We start from the raw sequence: 20013 nt of genomic DNA on the forward strand, positions 1-20013 counted from the left end.
TAAACCCACATCATCACTTAAAAAAAGGACAGGCGACCATTGCACTCTGATGGAGCATTTAGCAATGCAATCCATAGCCTGGCTTTTGCCTGAACCCCCATCACTCCTCCTCTTGCATATAAGACAATATTTCAGATCTGCATATGAAAACAACACGCCTACCTTTGTTGCACATAGCTGCCTGCCTGTCTCTAGTTACCCCACTGGCTGTAGCTGCGTCCCTTCCGACATGGAATAACACCAACTGTAACGATAAACTGAAAATTAACAGTATAAACCTGCATCATTTTGGACTCTGGTATTTGCTGAATCCGGGTGACCTGACAATCGATGGTGGTGCCGCTGGTGATTCTGGCCTTCTTGGAATCTGTTGGGCCTATGTGTTAGCTCACACATCACTTGGGTATCCATGGTAACTACCACAACATGGTCATCTGCAGTTTACATCTAGCCCGTGGCATTGAATGGCATTTTAAAAGTGCTAAGGGTCCTGGTGCAATAATCCTCCCATGAGGATCAGCCTCAACGGCTTTGTAGATTGCACTCATGTCAGCAACTCCATATACATTTTTTTTTCTTCATGCTTCTTTCTTCATCCTTTTTTCTTTCTGTCATTCAGACTTTCATTCATTCGATCTCTCTCACTCACTTGCTTTAACTCATTTGTTCTCACTCACTCACTCACTCACTCAATCACTCACTCACTCATTCACTCTCACTCACTCTCACTCTCTCACTCACTCGCTCACTAAGTCAGTCTCTCTCTCTCTCTCTCTTTTTCTTTTTATATATATTTTTTTCCGTCTTCTTCTTCTTCTTCTTCTTCTTCTTCTTCTTCTTCAGACCCTGTCATAGCACTAATGCCTTTCCAATACCACCAGCAGATGGAGACACTCCATTGCAACATTGGTTGTGAGCAGCAGTTTCTAAAAACAAATGCCTCATGGCGGATTTCCCATCCATCAATGGATGGTAAATTTTGTTTTTATCATTCACTGACCACAGAAACCAATGCATGGTCAAGCAACAGCAATGACACACCCTTGTGTATAGGCATGAGACCCTCATGTCATTTAACAGGATTCAGCACCACCCACAAGACAGCTACCTGTCATGTCATGTCAAACCTGCACAGGTGTGCTAGATTATTATTATTTAGTTTTATTTTATTTTTTTACACCAATCAGTGTGCAAACATGGTCATTAAAACGCTAAATGAATAGACGTTCATAAACCAGTCAGTGCAACTCATCATTTTGGTCTCCAATTCTCAAACTCAAATTCTCACCCACGGAGGATTAAATGAGAATCTTTCTTGTTTAACACTGGAATGGGGTGGTGCACTGTTCACTACCCGAAGATACTGCCACATCGGGTCAATGCATAGGGCGACAGAAGCAAGCTTCCAAATCAGCTCCCTTTCTCAAAAATCCATTTAATTTATGGTCCCCAGATAGGGAACGTATGTATCAGTATGTGCTCACAAGTCACCCAAGTGCAAGTATTCACACAAAAAAAAAACGTGCCTCAGGATGCGATCTGTCGCAAGATCCTTTCTTTTTTTACACTTGATCTAAGCCAAAAGGCCTAGAGGGGATAACCGGGAAAGGGGTGGACCCAACCATGTCCCCTTCATGAGCACTCACATTACTCATAGGAATGGAAGGAAGGCTGGCAGCCAACCAGCCTCCCATACACTTTCTGGGTGGGTGGCAGTCAGCCACCCATACATACATACAGCACAGGCTAAACCCACATCATCACTTAAAAAAAGGACAGGCGACCATTGCACTCTGATGGAGCATTTAGCAATGCAATCCATAGCCTGGCTTTTGCCTGAACCCCCATCACTCCTCCTCTTGCATATAAGACAATATTTCAGATCTGCATATGAAAACAACACGCCTACCTTTGTTGCACATAGCTGCCTGCCTGTCTCTAGTTACCCCACTGGCTGTAGCTGCGTCCCTTCCGACATGGAATAACACCAACTGTAACGATAAACTGAAAATTAACAGTATAAACCTGCATCATTTTGGACTCTGGTATTTGCTGAATCCGGGTGACCTGACAATCGATGGTGGTGCCGCTGGTGATTCTGGCCTTCTTGGAATCTGTTGGGCCTATGTGTTAGCTCACACATCACTTGGGTATCCATGGTAACTACCACAACATGGTCATCTGCAGTTTACATCTAGCCCGTGGCATTGAATGGCATTTTAAAAGTGCTAAGGGTCCTGGTGCAATAATCCTCCCATGAGGATCAGCCTCAACGGCTTTGTAGATTGCACTCATGTCAGCAACTCCATATACATTTTTTTTTCTTCATGCTTCTTTCTTCATCCTTTTTTCTTTCTGTCATTCAGACTTTCATTCATTCGATCTCTCTCACTCACTTGCTTTAACTCATTTGTTCTCACTCACTCACTCACTCACTCAATCACTCACTCACTCATTCACTCTCACTCACTCTCACTCTCTCACTCACTCGCTCACTAAGTCAGTCTCTCTCTCTCTCTCTCTTTTTCTTTTTATATATATTTTTTTCCGTCTTCTTCTTCTTCTTCTTCTTCTTCTTCTTCTTCTTCAGACCCTGTCATAGCACTAATGCCTTTCTAATACCACCAGCAGATGGAGACACTCCATTGCAACATTGGTTGTGAGCAGCAGTTTCTAAAAACAAATGCCTCATGGCGGATTTCCCATCCATCAATGGATGGTAAATTTTGTTTTTATCATTCACTGACCACAGAAACCAATGCATGATCAAGCAACAGCAATGACACACCCTTGTGTATAGGCATGAGACCCTCATGTCATTTAACAGGATTCAGCACCACCCACAAGACAGCTACCTGTCATGTCATGTCAAACCTGCACAGGTGTGCTAGATTATTATTATTTAGTTTTATTTTATTTTTTTACACCAATCAGTGTGCAAACATGGTCATTAAAACGCTAAATGAATAGACGTTCATAAACCAGTCAGTGCAACTCATCATTTTGGTCTCCAATTCTCAAACTCAAATTCTCACCCACGGAGGATTAAATGAGAATCTTTCTTGTTTAACACTGGAATGGGGTGGTGCACTGTTCACTACCCGAAGATACTGCCACATCGGGTCAATGCATAGGGCGACAGAAGCAAGCTTCCAAATCAGCTCCCTTTCTCAAAAATCCATTTAATTTATGGTCCCCAGATAGGGAACGTATGTATCAGTATGTGCTCACAAGTCACCCAAGTGCAAGTATTCACACAAAAAAAAACGTGCCTCAGGATGCGATCTGTCGCAAGATCCTTTCTTTTTTTACACTTGATCTAAGCCAAAAGGCCTAGAGGGGATAACCGGGAAAGGGGTGGACCCAACCATGTCCCCTTCATGAGCACTCACATTACTCATAGGAATGGAAGGAAGGCTGGCAGCCAACCAGCCTCCCATACACTTTCTGGGTGGGTGGCAGTCAGCCACCCATACATACATACAGCACAGGCTAAACCCACATCATCACTTAAAAAAAGGACAGGCGACCATTGCACTCTGATGGAGCATTTAGCAATGCAATCCATAGCCTGGCTTTTGCCTGAACCCCCATCACTCCTCCTCTTGCATATAAGACAATATTTCAGATCTGCATATGAAAACAACACGCCTACCTTTGTTGCACATAGCTGCCTGCCTGTCTCTAGTTACCCCACTGGCTGTAGCTGCGTCCCTTCCGACATGGAATAACACCAACTGTAACGATAAACTGAAAATTAACAGTATAAACCTGCATCATTTTGGACTCTGGTATTTGCTGAATCCGGGTGACCTGACAATCGATGGTGGTGCCGCTGGTGATTCTGGCCTTCTTGGAATCTGTTGGGCCTATGTGTTAGCTCACACATCACTTGGGTATCCATGGTAACTACCACAACATGGTCATCTGCAGTTTACATCTAGCCCGTGGCATTGAATGGCATTTTAAAAGTGCTAAGGGTCCTGGTGCAATAATCCTCCCATGAGGATCAGCCTCAACGGCTTTGTAGATTGCACTCATGTCAGCAACTCCATATACATTTTTTTTTCTTCATGCTTCTTTCTTCATCCTTTTTTCTTTCTGTCATTCAGACTTTCATTCATTCGATCTCTCTCACTCACTTGCTTTAACTCATTTGTTCTCACTCACTCACTCACTCACTCACTCAATCACTCACTCACTCATTCACTCTCACTCACTCTCACTCTCTCACTCACTCGCTCACTAAGTCAGTCTCTCTCTCTCTCTCTCTTTTTCTTTTTATATATATTTTTTTCCGTCTTCCTCTTCTTCTTCTTCTTCTTCTTCTTCTTCAGACCCTGTCATAGCACTAATGCCTTTCCAATACCACCAGCAGATGGAGACACTCCATTGCAACATTGGTTGTGAGCAGCAGTTTCTAAAAACAAATGCCTCATGGCGGATTTCCCATCCATCAATGGATGGTAAATTTTGTTTTTATCATTCACTGACCACAGAAACCAATGCATGGTCAAGCAACAGCAATGACACACCCTTGTGTATAGGCATGAGACCCTCATGTCATTTAACAGGATTCAGCACCACCCACAAGACAGCTACCTGTCATGTCATGTCAAACCTGCACAGGTGTGCTAGATTATTATTATTTAGTTTTATTTTATTTTTTTACACCAATCAGTGTGCAAACATGGTCATTAAAACGCTAAATGAATAGACGTTCATAAACCAGTCAGTGCAACTCATCATTTTGGTCTCCAATTCTCAAACTCAAATTCTCACCCACGGAGGATTAAATGAGAATCTTTCTTGTTTAACACTGGAATGGGGTGGTGCACTGTTCACTACCCGAAGATACTGCCACATCGGGTCAATGCATAGGGCGACAGAAGCAAGCTTCCAAATCAGCTCCCTTTCTCAAAAATCCATTTAATTTATGGTCCCCAGATAGGGAACGTATGTATCAGTATGTGCTCACAAGTCACCCAAGTGCAAGTATTCACACAAAAAAAAACGTGCCTCAGGATGCGATCTGTCGCAAGATCCTTTCTTTTTTTACACTTGATCTAAGCCAAAAGGCCTAGAGGGGATAACCGGGAAAGGGGTGGACCCAACCATGTCCCCTTCATGAGCACTCACATTACTCATAGGAATGGAAGGAAGGCTGGCAGCCAACCAGCCTCCCATACACTTTCTGGGTGGGTGGCAGTCAGCCACCCATACATACATACAGCACAGGCTAAACCCACATCATCACTTAAAAAAAGGACAGGCGACCATTGCACTCTGATGGAGCATTTAGCAATGCAATCCATAGCCTGGCTTTTGCCTGAACCCCCATCACTCCTCCTCTTGCATATAAGACAATATTTCAGATCTGCATATGAAAACAACACGCCTACCTTTGTTGCACATAGCTGCCTGCCTGTCTCTAGTTACCCCACTGGCTGTAGCTGCGTCCCTTCCGACATGGAATAACACCAACTGTAACGATAAACTGAAAATTAACAGTATAAACCTGCATCATTTTGGACTCTGGTATTTGCTGAATCCGGGTGACCTGACAATCGATGGTGGTGCCGCTGGTGATTCTGGCCTTCTTGGAATCTGTTGGGCCTATGTGTTAGCTCACACATCACTTGGGTATCCATGGTAACTACCACAACATGGTCATCTGCAGTTTACATCTAGCCCGTGGCATTGAATGGCATTTTAAAAGTGCTAAGGGTCCTGGTGCAATAATCCTCCCATGAGGATCAGCCTCAACGGCTTTGTAGATTGCACTCATGTCAGCAACTCCATATACATTTTTTTTTCTTCATGCTTCTTTCTTCATCCTTTTTTCTTTCTGTCATTCAGACTTTCATTCATTCAATCTCTCTCACTCACTTGCTTTAACTCATTTGTTCTCACTCACTCACTCACTCACTCAATCACTCACTCACTCATTCACTCTCACTCACTCTCACTCTCTCACTCACTCGCTCACTAAGTCAGTCTCTCTCTCTCTCTCTCTTTTTCTTTTTATATATATTTTTTTCCGTCTTCTTCTTCTTCTTCTTCTTCTTCTTCAGACCCTGTCATAGCACTAATGCCTTTCCAATACCACCAGCAGATGGAGACACTCCATTGCAACATTGGTTGTGAGCAGCAGTTTCTAAAAACAAATGCCTCATGGCGGATTTCCCATCCATCAATGGATGGTAAATTTTGTTTTTATCATTCACTGACCACAGAAACCAATGCATGGTCAAGCAACAGCAATGACACACCCTTGTGTATAGGCATGAGACCCTCATGTCATTTAACAGGATTCAGCACCACCCACAAGACAGCTACCTGTCATGTCATGTCAAACCTGCACAGGTGTGCTAGATTATTATTATTTAGTTTTATTTTATTTTTTTACACCAATCAGTGTGCAAACATGGTCATTAAAACGCTAAATGAATAGACGTTCATAAACCAGTCAGTGCAACTCATCATTTTGGTCTCCAATTCTCAAACTCAAATTCTCACCCACGGAGGATTAAATGAGAATCTTTCTTGTTTAACACTGGAATGGGGTGGTGCACTGTTCACTACCCGAAGATACTGCCACATCGGGTCAATGCATAGGGCGACAGAAGCAAGCTTCCAAATCAGCTCCCTTTCTCAAAAATCCATTTAATTTATGGTCCCCAGATAGGGAACGTATGTATCAGTATGTGCTCACAAGTCACCCAAGTGCAAGTATTCACACAAAAAAAAACGTGCCTCAGGATGCGATCTGTCGCAAGATCCTTTCTTTTTTTACACTTGATCTAAGCCAAAAGGCCTAGAGGGGATAACCGGGAAAGGGGTGGACCCAACCATGTCCCCTTCATGAGCACTCACATTACTCATAGGAATGGAAGGAAGGCTGGCAGCCAACCAGCCTCCCATACACTTTCTGGGTGGGTGGCAGTCAGCCACCCATACATACATACAGCACAGGCTAAACCCACATCATCACTTAAAAAAAGGACAGGCGACCATTGCACTCTGATGGAGCATTTAGCAATGCAATCCATAGCCTGGCTTTTGCCTGAACCCCCATCACTCCTCCTCTTGCATATAAGACAATATTTCAGATCTGCATATGAAAACAACACGCCTACCTTTGTTGCACATAGCTGCCTGCCTGTCTCTAGTTACCCCACTGGCTGTAGCTGCGTCCCTTCCGACATGGAATAACACCAACTGTAACGATAAACTGAAAATTAACAGTATAAACCTGCATCATTTTGGACTCTGGTATTTGCTGAATCCGGGTGACCTGACAATCGATGGTGGTGCCGCTGGTGATTCTGGCCTTCTTGGAATCTGTTGGGCCTATGTGTTAGCTCACACATCACTTGGGTATCCATGGTAACTACCACAACATGGTCATCTGCAGTTTACATCTAGCCCGTGGCATTGAATGGCATTTTAAAAGTGCTAAGGGTCCTGGTGCAATAATCCTCCCATGAGGATCAGCCTCAACGGCTTTGTAGATTGCACTCATGTCAGCAACTCCATATACATTTTTTTTTCTTCATGCTTCTTTCTTCATCCTTTTTTCTTTCTGTCATTCAGACTTTCATTCATTCGATCTCTCTCACTCACTTGCTTTAACTCATTTGTTCTCACTCACTCACTCACTCACTCACTCAATCACTCACTCACTCATTCACTCTCACTCACTCTCACTCTCTCACTCACTCGCTCACTAAGTCAGTCTCTCTCTCTCTCTCTCTTTTTCTTTTTATATATATTTTTTTCCGTCTTCTTCTTCTTCTTCTTCTTCTTCTTCTTCTTCTTCTTCTTCTTCTTCAGACCCTGTCATAGCACTAATGCCTTTCCAATACCACCAGCAGATGGAGACACTCCATTGCAACATTGGTTGTGAGCAGCAGTTTCTAAAAACAAATGCCTCATGGCGGATTTCCCATCCATCAATGGATGGTAAATTTTGTTTTTATCATTCACTGACCACAGAAACCAATGCATGGTCAAGCAACAGCAATGACACACCCTTGTGTATAGGCATGAGACCCTCATGTCATTTAACAGGATTCAGCACCACCCACAAGACAGCTACCTGTCATGTCATGTCAAACCTGCACAGGTGTGCTAGATTATTATTATTTAGTTTTATTTTATTTTTTTACACCAATCAGTGTGCAAACATGGTCATTAAAACGCTAAATGAATAGACGTTCATAAACCAGTCAGTGCAACTCATCATTTTGGTCTCCAATTCTCAAACTCAAATTCTCACCCACGGAGGATTAAATGAGAATCTTTCTTGTTTAACACTGGAATGGGGTGGTGCACTGTTCACTACCCGAAGATACTGCCACATCGGGTCAATGCATAGGGCGACAGAAGCAAGCTTCCAAATCAGCTCCCTTTCTCAAAAATCCATTTAATTTATGGCCCCCAGATAGGGAACGTATGTATCAGTATGTGCTCACAAGTCACCCAAGTGCAAGTATTCACACAAAAAAAAATGTGCCTCAGGATGCGATCTGTCGCAAGATCCTTTCTTTTTTTACACTTGATCTAAGCCAAAAGGCCTAGAGGGGATAACCGGGAAAGGGGTGGACCCAACCATGTCCCCTTCATGAGCACTCACATTACTCATAGGAATGGAAGGAAGGCTGGCAGCCAACCAGCCTCCCATACACTTTCTGGGTGGGTGGCAGTCAGCCACCCATACATACATACAGCACAGGCTAAACCCACATCATCACTTAAAAAAAGGACAGGCGACCATTGCACTCTGATGGAGCATTTAGCAATGCAATCCATAGCCTGGCTTTTGCCTGAACCCCCATCACTCCTCCTCTTGCATATAAGACAATATTTCAGATCTGCATATGAAAACAACACGCCTACCTTTGTTGCACATAGCTGCCTGCCTGTCTCTAGTTACCCCACTGGCTGTAGCTGCGTCCCTTCCGACATGGAATAACACCAACTGTAACGATAAACTGAAAATTAACAGTATAAACCTGCATCATTTTGGACTCTGGTATTTGCTGAATCCGGGTGACCTGACAATCGATGGTGGTGCCGCTGGTGATTCTGGCCTTCTTGGAATCTGTTGGGCCTATGTGTTAGCTCACACATCACTTGGGTATCCATGGTAACTACCACAACATGGTCATCTGCAGTTTACATCTAGCCCGTGGCATTGAATGGCATTTTAAAAGTGCTAAGGGTCCTGGTGCAATAATCCTCCCATGAGGATCAGCCTCAACGGCTTTGTAGATTGCACTCATGTCAGCAACTCCATATACATTTTTTTTTCTTCATGCTTCTTTCTTCATCCTTTTTTCTTTCTGTCATTCAGACTTTCATTCATTCGATCTCTCTCACTCACTTGCTTTAACTCATTTGTTCTCACTCACTCACTCACTCACTCACTCAATCACTCACTCACTCATTCACTCTCACTCACTCTCACTCTCTCACTCACTCGCTCACTAAGTCAGTCTCTCTCTCTCTCTCTCTTTTTCTTTTTATATATATTTTTTTCCGTCTTCTTCTTCTTCTTCTTCTTCTTCTTCTTCTTCTTCAGACCCTGTCATAGCACTAATGCCTTTCCAATACCACCAGCAGATGGAGACACTCCATTGCAACATTGGTTGTGAGCAGCAGTTTCTAAAAACAAATGCCTCATGGCGGATTTCCCATCCATCAATGGATGGTAAATTTTGTTTTTATCATTCACTGACCACAGAAACCAATGCATGGTCAAGCAACAGCAATGACACACCCTTGTGTATAGGCATGAGACCCTCATGTCATTTAACAGGATTCAGCACCACCCACAAGACAGCTACCTGTCATGTCATGTCAAACCTGCACAGGTGTGCTAGATTATTATTATTTAGTTTTATTTTATTTTTTTACACCAATCAGTGTGCAAACATGGTCATTAAAACGCTAAATGAATAGACGTTCATAAACCAGTCAGTGCAACTCATCATTTTGGTCTCCAATTCTCAAACTCAAATTCTCACCCACGGAGGATTAAATGAGAATCTTTCTTGTTTAACACTGGAATGGGGTGGTGCACTGTTCACTACCCGAAGATACTGCCACATCGGGTCAATGCATAGGGCGACAGAAGCAAGCTTCCAAATCAGCTCCCTTTCTCAAAAATCCATTTAATTTATGGTCCCCAGATAGGGAACGTATGTATCAGTATGTGCTCACAAGTCACCCAAGTGCAAGTATTCACACAAAAAAAAAACGTGCCTCAGGATGCGATCTGTCGCAAGATCCTTTCTTTTTTTACACTTGATCTAAGCCAAAAGGCCTAGAGGGGATAACCGGGAAAGGGGTGGACCCAACCATGTCCCCTTCATGAGCACTCACATTACTCATAGGAATGGAAGGAAGGCTGGCAGCCAACCAGCCTCCCATACACTTTCTGGGTGGGTGGCAGTCAGCCACCCATACATACATACAGCACAGGCTAAACCCACATCATCACTTAAAAAAAGGACAGGCGACCATTGCACTCTGATGGAGCATTTAGCAATGCAATCCATAGCCTGGCTTTTGCCTGAACCCCCATCACTCCTCCTCTTGCATATAAGACAATATTTCAGATCTGCATATGAAAACAACACGCCTACCTTTGTTGCACATAGCTGCCTGCCTGTCTCTAGTTACCCCACTGGCTGTAGCTGCGTCCCTTCCGACATGGAATAACACCAACTGTAACGATAAACTGAAAATTAACAGTATAAACCTGCATCATTTTGGACTCTGGTATTTGCTGAATCCGGGTGACCTGACAATCGATGGTGGTGCCGCTGGTGATTCTGGCCTTCTTGGAATCTGTTGGGCCTATGTGTTAGCTCACACATCACTTGGGTATCCATGGTAACTACCACAACATGGTCATCTGCAGTTTACATCTAGCCCGTGGCATTGAATGGCATTTTAAAAGTGCTAAGGGTCCTGGTGCAATAATCCTCCCATGAGGATCAGCCTCAACGGCTTTGTAGATTGCACTCATGTCAGCAACTCCATATACATTTTTTTTTCTTCATGCTTCTTTCTTCATCCTTTTTTCTTTCTGTCATTCAGACTTTCATTCATTCGATCTCTCTCACTCACTTGCTTTAACTCATTTGTTCTCACTCACTCACTCACTCACTCAATCACTCACTCACTCATTCACTCTCACTCACTCTCACTCTCTCACTCACTCGCTCACTAAGTCAGTCTCTCTCTCTCTCTTTTTCTTTTTATATATATTTTTTTCCGTCTTCTTCTTCTTCTTCTTCTTCTTCTTCTTCAGACCCTGTCATAGCACTAATGCCTTTCCAATACCACCAGCAGATGGAGACACTCCATTGCAACATTGGTTGTGAGCAGCAGTTTCTAAAAACAAATGCCTCATGGCGGATTTCCCATCCATCAATGGATGGTAAATTTTGTTTTTATCATTCACTGACCACAGAAACCAATGCATGGTCAAGCAACAGCAATGACACACCCTTGTGTATAGGCATGAGACCCTCATGTCATTTAACAGGATTCAGCACCACCCACAAGACAGCTACCTGTCATGTCATGTCAAACCTGCACAGGTGTGCTAGATTATTATTATTTAGTTTTATTTTATTTTTTTACACCAATCAGTGTGCAAACATGGTCATTAAAACGCTAAATGAATAGACGTTCATAAACCAGTCAGTGCAACTCATCATTTTGGTCTCCAATTCTCAAACTCAAATTCTCACCCACGGAGGATTAAATGAGAATCTTTCTTGTTTAACACTGGAATGGGGTGGTGCACTGTTCACTACCCGAAGATACTGCCACATCGGGTCAATGCATAGGGCGACAGAAGCAAGCTTCCAAATCAGCTCCCTTTCTCAAAAATCCATTTAATTTATGGTCCCCAGATAGGGAACGTATGTATCAGTATGTGCTCACAAGTCACCCAAGTGCAAGTATTCACACAAAAAAAAAAACGTGCCTCAGGATGCGATCTGTCGCAAGATCCTTTCTTTTTTTACACATCTAAGCCAAAAGGCCTAGAGGGGATAACCGGGAAAGGGGTGGACCCAACCATGTCCCCTTCATGAGCACTCACATTACTCATAGGAATGGAAGGAAGGCTGGCAGCCAACCAGCCTCCCATACACTTTCTGGGTGGGTGGCAGTCAGCCACCCATACATACATACAGCACAGGCTAAACCCACATCATCACTTAAAAAAAGGACAGGCGACCATTGCACTCTGATGGAGCATTTAGCAATGCAATCCATAGCCTGGCTTTTGCCTGAACCCCCATCACTCCTCCTCTTGCATATAAGACAATATTTCAGATCTGCATATGAAAACAACACGCCTACCTTTGTTGCACATAGCTGCCTGCCTGTCTCTAGTTACCCCACTGGCTGTAGCTGCGTCCCTTCCGACATGGAATAACACCAACTGTAACGATAAACTGAAAATTAATAGTATAAACCTACATCATTTTGGACTCTGGTATTTGCTGAATCCGGGTGACCTGACAATCGATGGTGGTGCCGCTGGTGATTCTGGCCTTCTTGGAATCTGTTGGGCCTATGTGTTAGCTCACACATCACTTGGGTATCCATGGTAACTACCACAACATGGTCATCTGCAGTTTACATCTAGCCCGTGGCATTGAATGGCATTTTAAAAGTGCTAAGGGTCCTGGTGCAATAATCCTCCCATGAGGATCAGCCTCAACGGCTTTGTAGATTGCACTCATGTCAGCAACTCCATATACATTTTTTTTTCTTCATGCTTCTTTCTTCATCCTTTTTTCTTTCTGTCATTCAGACTTTCATTCATTCGATCTCTCTCACTCACTTGCTTTAACTCATTTGTTCTCACTCACTCACTCACTCACTCAATCACTCACTCACTCATTCACTCTCACTCACTCTCACTCTCTCACTCACTCGCTCACTAAGTCAGTCTCTCTCTCTCTCTCTCTTTTTCTTTTTATATATATTTTTTTCCGTCTTCTTCTTCTTCTTCTTCTTCTTCTTCTTCTTCAGACCCTGTCATAGCACTAATGCCTTTCCAATACCACCAGCAGATGGAGACACTCCATTGCAACATTGGTTGTGAGCAGCAGTTTCTAAAAACAAATGCCTCATGGCGGATTTCCCATCCATCAATGGATGGTAAATTTTGTTTTTATCATTCACTGACCACAGAAACCAATGCATGGTCAAGCAACAGCAATGACACACCCTTGTGTATAGGCATGAGACCCTCATGTCATTTAACAGGATTCAGCACCACCCACAAGACAGCTACCTGTCATGTCATGTCAAACCTGCACAGGTGTGCTAGATTATTATTATTTAGTTTTATTTTATTTTTTTACACCAATCAGTGTGCAAACATGGTCATTAAAACGCTAAATGAATAGACGTTCATAAACCAGTCAGTGCAACTCATCATTTTGGTCTCCAATTCTCAAACTCAAATTCTCACCCACGGAGGATTAAATGAGAATCTTTCTTGTTTAACACTGGAATGGGGTGGTGCACTGTTCACTACCCGAAGATACTGCCACATCGGGTCAATGCATAGGGCGACAGAAGCAAGCTTCCAAATCAGCTCCCTTTCTCAAAAATCCATTTAATTTATGGTCCCCAGATAGGGAACGTATGTATCAGTATGTGCTCACAAGTCACCCAAGTGCAAGTATTCACACAAAAAAAAACGTGCCTCAGGATGCGATCTGTCGCAAGATCCTTTCTTTTTTTACACTTGATCTAAGCCAAAAGGCCTAGAGGGGATAACCGGGAAAGGGGTGGACCCAACCATGTCCCCTTCATGAGCACTCACATTACTCATAGGAATGGAAGGAAGGCTGGCAGCCAACCAGCCTCCCATACACTTTCTGGGTGGGTGGCAGTCAGCCACCCATACATACATACAGCACAGGCTAAACCCACATCATCACTTAAAAAAAGGACAGGCGACCATTGCACTCTGATGGAGCATTTAGCAATGCAATCCATAGCCTGGCTTTTGCCTGAACCCCCATCACTCCTCCTCTTGCATATAAGACAATATTTCAGATCTGCATATGAAAACAACACGCCTACCTTTGTTGCACATAGCTGCCTGCCTGTCTCTAGTTACCCCACTGGCTGTAGCTGCGTCCCTTCCGACATGGAATAACACCAACTGTAACGATAAACTGAAAATTAACAGTATAAACCTGCATCATTTTGGACTCTGGTATTTGCTGAATCCGGGTGACCTGACAATCGATGGTGGTGCCGCTGGTGATTCTGGCCTTCTTGGAATCTGTTGGGCCTATGTGTTAGCTCACACATCACTTGGGTATCCATGGTAACTACCACAACATGGTCATCTGCAGTTTACATCTAGCCCGTGGCATTGAATGGCATTTTAAAAGTGCTAAGGGTCCTGGTGCAATAATCCTCCCATGAGGATCAGCCTCAACGGCTTTGTAGATTGCACTCATGTCAGCAACTCCATATACATTTTTTTTTCTTCATGCTTCTTTCTTCATCCTTTTTTCTTTCTGTCATTCAGACTTTCATTCATTCGATCTCTCTCACTCACTTGCTTTAACTCATTTGTTCTCACTCACTCACTCAATCACTCACTCACTCATTCACTCTCACTCACTCTCACTCTCTCACTCACTCGCTCACTAAGTCAGTCTCTCTCTCTCTCTCTCTTTTTCTTTTTATATATATTTTTTTCCGTCTTCTTCTTCTTCTTCTTCTTCTTCTTCTTCTTCAGACCCTGTCATAGCACTAATGCCTTTCCAATACCACCAGCAGATGGAGACACTCCATTGCAACATTGGTTGTGAGCAGCAGTTTCTAAAAACAAATGCCTCATGGCGGATTTCCCATCCATCAATGGATGGTAAATTTTGTTTTTATCATTCACTGACCACAGAAACCAATGCATGGTCAAGCAACAGCAATGACACACCCTTGTGTATAGGCATGAGACCCTCATGTCATTTAACAGGATTCAGCACCACCCACAAGACAGCTACCTGTCATGTCATGTCAAACCTGCACAGGTGTGCTAGATTATTATTATTTAGTTTTATTTTATTTTTTTACACCAATCAGTGTGCAAACATGGTCATTAAAACGCTAAATGAATAGACGTTCATAAACCAGTCAGTGCAACTCATCATTTTGGTCTCCAATTCTCAAACTCAAATTCTCACCCACGGAGGATTAAATGAGAATCTTTCTTGTTTAACACTGGAATGGGGTGGTGCACTGTTCACTACCCGAAGATACTGCCACATCGGGTCAATGCATAGGGCGACAGAAGCAAGCTTCCAAATCAGCTCCCTTTCTCAAAAATCCATTTAATTTATGGTCCCCAGATAGGGAACGTATGTATCAGTATGTGCTCACAAGTCACCCAAGTGCAAGTATTCACACAAAAAAAAACGTGCCTCAGGATGCGATCTGTCGCAAGATCCTTTCTTTTTTTACACTTGATCTAAGCCAAAAGGCCTAGAGGGGATAACCGGGAAAGGGGTGGACCCAACCATGTCCCCTTCATGAGCACTCACATTACTCATAGGAATGGAAGGAAGGCTGGCAGCCAACCAGCCTCCCATACACTTTCTGGGTGGGTGGCAGTCAGCCACCCATACATACATACAGCACAGGCTAAACCCACATCATCACTTAAAAAAAGGACAGGCGACCATTGCACTCTGATGGAGCATTTAGCAATGCAATCCATAGCCTGGCTTTTGCCTGAACCCCCATCACTCCTCCTCTTGCATATAAGACAATATTTCAGATCTGCATATGAAAACAACACGCCTACCTTTGTTGCACATAGCTGCCTGCCTGTCTCTAGTTACCCCACTGGCTGTAGCTGCGTCCCTTCCGACATGGAATAACACCAACTGTAACGATAAACTGAAAATTAACAGTATAAACCTGCATCATTTTGGACTCTGGTATTTGCTGAATCCGGGTGACCTGACAATCGATGGTGGTGCCGCTGGTGATTCTGGCCTTCTTGGAATCTGTTGGGCCTATGTGTTAGCTCACACATCACTTGGGTATCCATGGTAACTACCACAACATGGTCATCTGCAGTTTACATCTAGCCCGTGGCATTGAATGGCATTTTAAAAGTGCTAAGGGTCCTGGTGCAATAATCCTCCCATGAGGATCAGCCTCAACGGCTTTGTAGATTGCACTCATGTCAGCAACTCCATATACATTTTTTTTTCTTCATGCTTCTTTCTTCATCCTTTTTTCTTTCTGTCATTCAGACTTTCATTCATTCGATCTCTCTCACTCACTTGCTTTAACTCATTTGTTCTCACTCACTCACTCACTCACTCACTCAATCACTCACTCACTCATTCACTCTCACTCACTCTCACTCTCTCACTCACTCGCTCACTAAGTCAGTCTCTCTCTCTCTCTCTCTTTTTCTTTTTATATATATTTTTTCCGTCTTCTTCTTCTTCTTCTTCTTCAGACCCTGTCATAGCACTAATGCCTTTCCAATACCACCAGCAGATGGAGACACTCCATTGCAACATTGGTTGTGAGCAGCAGTTTCTAAAAACAAATGCCTCATGGCGGATTTCCCATCCATCAATGGATGGTAAATTTTGTTTTTATCATTCACTGACCACAGAAACCAATGCATGGTCAAGCAACAGCAATGACACACCCTTGTGTATAGGCATGAGACCCTCATGTCATTTAACAGGATTCAGCACCACCCACAAGACAGCTACCTGTCATGTCATGTCAAACCTGCACAGGTGTGCTAGATTATTATTATTTAGTTTTATTTTATTTTTTTACACCAATCAGTGTGCAAACATGGTCATTAAAACGCTAAATGAATAGACGTTCATAAACCAGTCAGTGCAACTCATCATTTTGGTCTCCAATTCTCAAACTCAAATTCTCACCCACGGAGGATTAAATGAGAATCTTTCTTGTTTAACACTGGAATGGGGTGGTGCACTGTTCACTACCCGAAGATACTGCCACATCGGGTCAATGCATAGGGCGACAGAAGCAAGCTTCCAAATCAGCTCCCTTTCTCAAAAATCCATTTAATTTATGGTCCCCAGATAGGGAACGTATGTATCAGTATGTGCTCACAAGTCACCCAAGTGCAAGTATTCACACAAAAAAAAAACGTGCCTCAGGATGCGATCTGTCGCAAGATCCTTTCTTTTTTTACACTTGATCTAAGCCAAAAGGCCTAGAGGGGATAACCGGGAAAGGGGTGGACCCAACCATGTCCCCTTCATGAGCACTCACATTACTCATAGGAATGGAAGGAAGGCTGGCAGCCAACCAGCCTCCCATACACTTTCTGGGTGGGTGGCAGTCAGCCACCCATACATACATACAGCACAGGCTAAACCCACATCATCACTTAAAAAAAGGACAGGCGACCATTGCACTCTGATGGAGCATTTAGCAATGCAATCCATAGCCTGGCTTTTGCCTGAACCCCCATCACTCCTCCTCTTGCATATAAGACAATATTTCAGATCTGCATATGAAAACAACACGCCTACCTTTGTTGCACATAGCTGCCTGCCTGTCTCTAGTTACCCCACTGGCTGTAGCTGCGTCCCTTCCGACATGGAATAACACCAACTGTAACGATAAACTGAAAATTAACAGTATAAACCTGCATCATTTTGGACTCTGGTATTTGCTGAATCCGGGTGAGCTGACAATCGATGGTGGTGCCGCTGGTGATTCTGGCCTTCTTGGAATCTGTTGGGCCTATGTGTTAGCTCACACATCACTTGGGTATCCATGGTAACTACCACAACATGGTCATCTGCAGTTTACATCTAGCCCGTGGCATTGAATGGCATTTTAAAAGTGCTAAGGGTCCTGGTGCAATAATCCTCCCATGAGGATCAGCCTCAACGGCTTTGTAGATTGCACTCATGTCAGCAACTCCATATACATTTTTTTTTCTTCATGCTTCTTTCTTCATCCTTTTTTCTTTCTGTCATTCAGACTTTCATTCATTCGATCTCTCTCACTCACTTGCTTTAACTCATTTGTTCTCACTCACTCACTCACTCACTCACTCAATCACTCACTCACTCATTCACTCTCACTCACTCTCACTCTCTCACTCACTCGCTCACTAAGTCAGTCTCTCTCTCTCTCTCTCTTTTTCTTTTTATATATATTTTTTTCCGTCTTCTTCTTCTTCTTCTTCTTCTTCTTCTTCTTCAGACCCTGTCATAGCACTAATGCCTTTCCAATACCACCAGCAGATGGAGACACTCCATTGCAACATTGGTTGTGAGCAGCAGTTTCTAAAAACAAATGCCTCATGGCGGATTTCCCATCCATCAATGGATGGTAAATTTTGTTTTTATCATTCACTGACCACAGAAACCAATGCATGGTCAAGCAACAGCAATGACACACCCTTGTGTATAGGCATGAGACCCTCATGTCATTTAACAGGATTCAGCACCACCCACAAGACAGCTACCTGTCATGTCATGTCAAACCTGCACAGGTGTGCTAGATTATTATTATTTAGTTTTATTTTATTTTTTTACACCAATCAGTGTGCAAACATGGTCATTAAAACGCTAAATGAATAGACGTTCATAAACCAGTCAGTGCAACTCATCATTTTGGTCTCCAATTCTCAAACTCAAATTCTCACCCACGGAGGATTAAATGAGAATCTTTCTTGTTTAACACTGGAATGGGGTGGTGCACTGTTCACTACCCGAAGATACTGCCACATCGGGTCAATGCATAGGGCGACAGAAGCAAGCTTCCAAATCAGCTCCCTTTCTCAAAAATCCATTTAATTTATGGTCCCCAGATAGGGAACGTATGTATCAGTATGTGCTCACAAGTCACCCAAGTGCAAGTATTCACACAAAAAAAAACGTGCCTCAGGATGCGATCTGTCGCAAGATCCTTTCTTTTTTTACACTTGATCTAAGCCAAAAGGCCTAGAGGGGATAACCGGGAAAGGGGTGGACCCAACCATGTCCCCTTCATGAGCACTCACATTACTCATAGGAATGGAAGGAAGGCTGGCAGCCAACCAGCCTCCCATACACTTTCTGGGTGGGTGGCAGTCAGCCACCCATACATACATACAGCACAGGCTAAACCCACATCATCACTTAAAAAAAGGACAGGCGACCATTGCACTCTGATGGAGCATTTAGCAATGCAATCCATAGCCTGGCTTTTGCCTGAACCCCCATCACTCCTCCTCTTGCATATAAGACAATATTTCAGATCTGCATATGAAAACAACACGCCTACCTTTGTTGCACATAGCTGCCTGCCTGTCTCTAGTTACCCCACTGGCTGTAGCTGCGTCCCTTCCGACATGGAATAACACCAACTGTAACGATAAACTGAAAATTAACAGTATAAACCTGCATCATTTTGGACTCTGGTATTTGCTGAATCCGGGTGAGCTGACAATCGATGGTGGTGCCGCTGGTGATTCTGGCCTTCTTGGAATCTGTTGGGCCTATGTGTTAGCTCACACATCACTTGGGTATCCATGGTAACTACCACAACATGGTCATCTGCAGTTTACATCTAGCCCGTGGCATTGAATGGCATTTTAAAAGTGCTAAGGGTCCTGGTGCAATAATCCTCCCATGAGGATCAGCCTCAACGGCTTTGTAGATTGCACTCATGTCAGCAACTCCATATACATTTTTTTTTCTTCATGCTTCTTTCTTCATCCTTTTTTCTTTCTGTCATTCAGACTTTCATTCATTCGATCTCTCTCACTCACTTGCTTTAACTCATTTGTTCTCACTCACTCACTCACTCAATCACTCACTCACTCATTCACTCTCACTCACTCTCACTCTCTCACTCACTCGCTCACTAAGTCAGTCTCTCTCTCTCTCTCTCTTTTTCTTTTTATATATATTTTTTTCCGTCTTCTTCTTCTTCTTCTTCTTCTTCTTC

At 43.3% G+C, this 20013-nt stretch overlaps 11 pseudogenes; all 11 read right to left on the minus strand.

Moving 5' to 3' along the window:
- Positions 1 to 1333: 1333 nt before the first annotated feature.
- On the minus strand, positions 1334 to 1598 carry LOC130313297 (U2 spliceosomal RNA; annotated as a pseudogene).
- A 1482-nt stretch (positions 1599 to 3080) lies between these two features.
- Positions 3081 to 3344, minus strand: LOC130313286 (U2 spliceosomal RNA; annotated as a pseudogene).
- A 1483-nt stretch (positions 3345 to 4827) lies between these two features.
- Positions 4828 to 5091, minus strand: LOC130313287 (U2 spliceosomal RNA; annotated as a pseudogene).
- A 1473-nt stretch (positions 5092 to 6564) lies between these two features.
- On the minus strand, positions 6565 to 6828 carry LOC130313288 (U2 spliceosomal RNA; annotated as a pseudogene).
- A 1498-nt stretch (positions 6829 to 8326) lies between these two features.
- Positions 8327 to 8590, minus strand: LOC130313306 (U2 spliceosomal RNA; annotated as a pseudogene).
- Positions 8591 to 10076: 1486 nt separating this feature from the next.
- On the minus strand, positions 10077 to 10341 carry LOC130313298 (U2 spliceosomal RNA; annotated as a pseudogene).
- A 1472-nt stretch (positions 10342 to 11813) lies between these two features.
- LOC130313308 (U2 spliceosomal RNA) lies at positions 11814 to 12076 on the minus strand (annotated as a pseudogene).
- Positions 12077 to 13555: 1479 nt separating this feature from the next.
- LOC130313290 (U2 spliceosomal RNA) lies at positions 13556 to 13819 on the minus strand (annotated as a pseudogene).
- A 1471-nt stretch (positions 13820 to 15290) lies between these two features.
- On the minus strand, positions 15291 to 15554 carry LOC130313291 (U2 spliceosomal RNA; annotated as a pseudogene).
- Positions 15555 to 17024: 1470 nt separating this feature from the next.
- On the minus strand, positions 17025 to 17289 carry LOC130313299 (U2 spliceosomal RNA; annotated as a pseudogene).
- A 1483-nt stretch (positions 17290 to 18772) lies between these two features.
- LOC130313292 (U2 spliceosomal RNA) lies at positions 18773 to 19036 on the minus strand (annotated as a pseudogene).
- Positions 19037 to 20013: the final 977 nt, after the last annotated feature.

Source organism: Hyla sarda, unplaced genomic scaffold (genome assembly GCF_029499605.1).
Source record: "Hyla sarda isolate aHylSar1 unplaced genomic scaffold, aHylSar1.hap1 scaffold_1751, whole genome shotgun sequence".
In the NCBI taxonomy this organism is placed as follows: Eukaryota; Metazoa; Chordata; class Amphibia; order Anura; family Hylidae; genus Hyla; species Hyla sarda.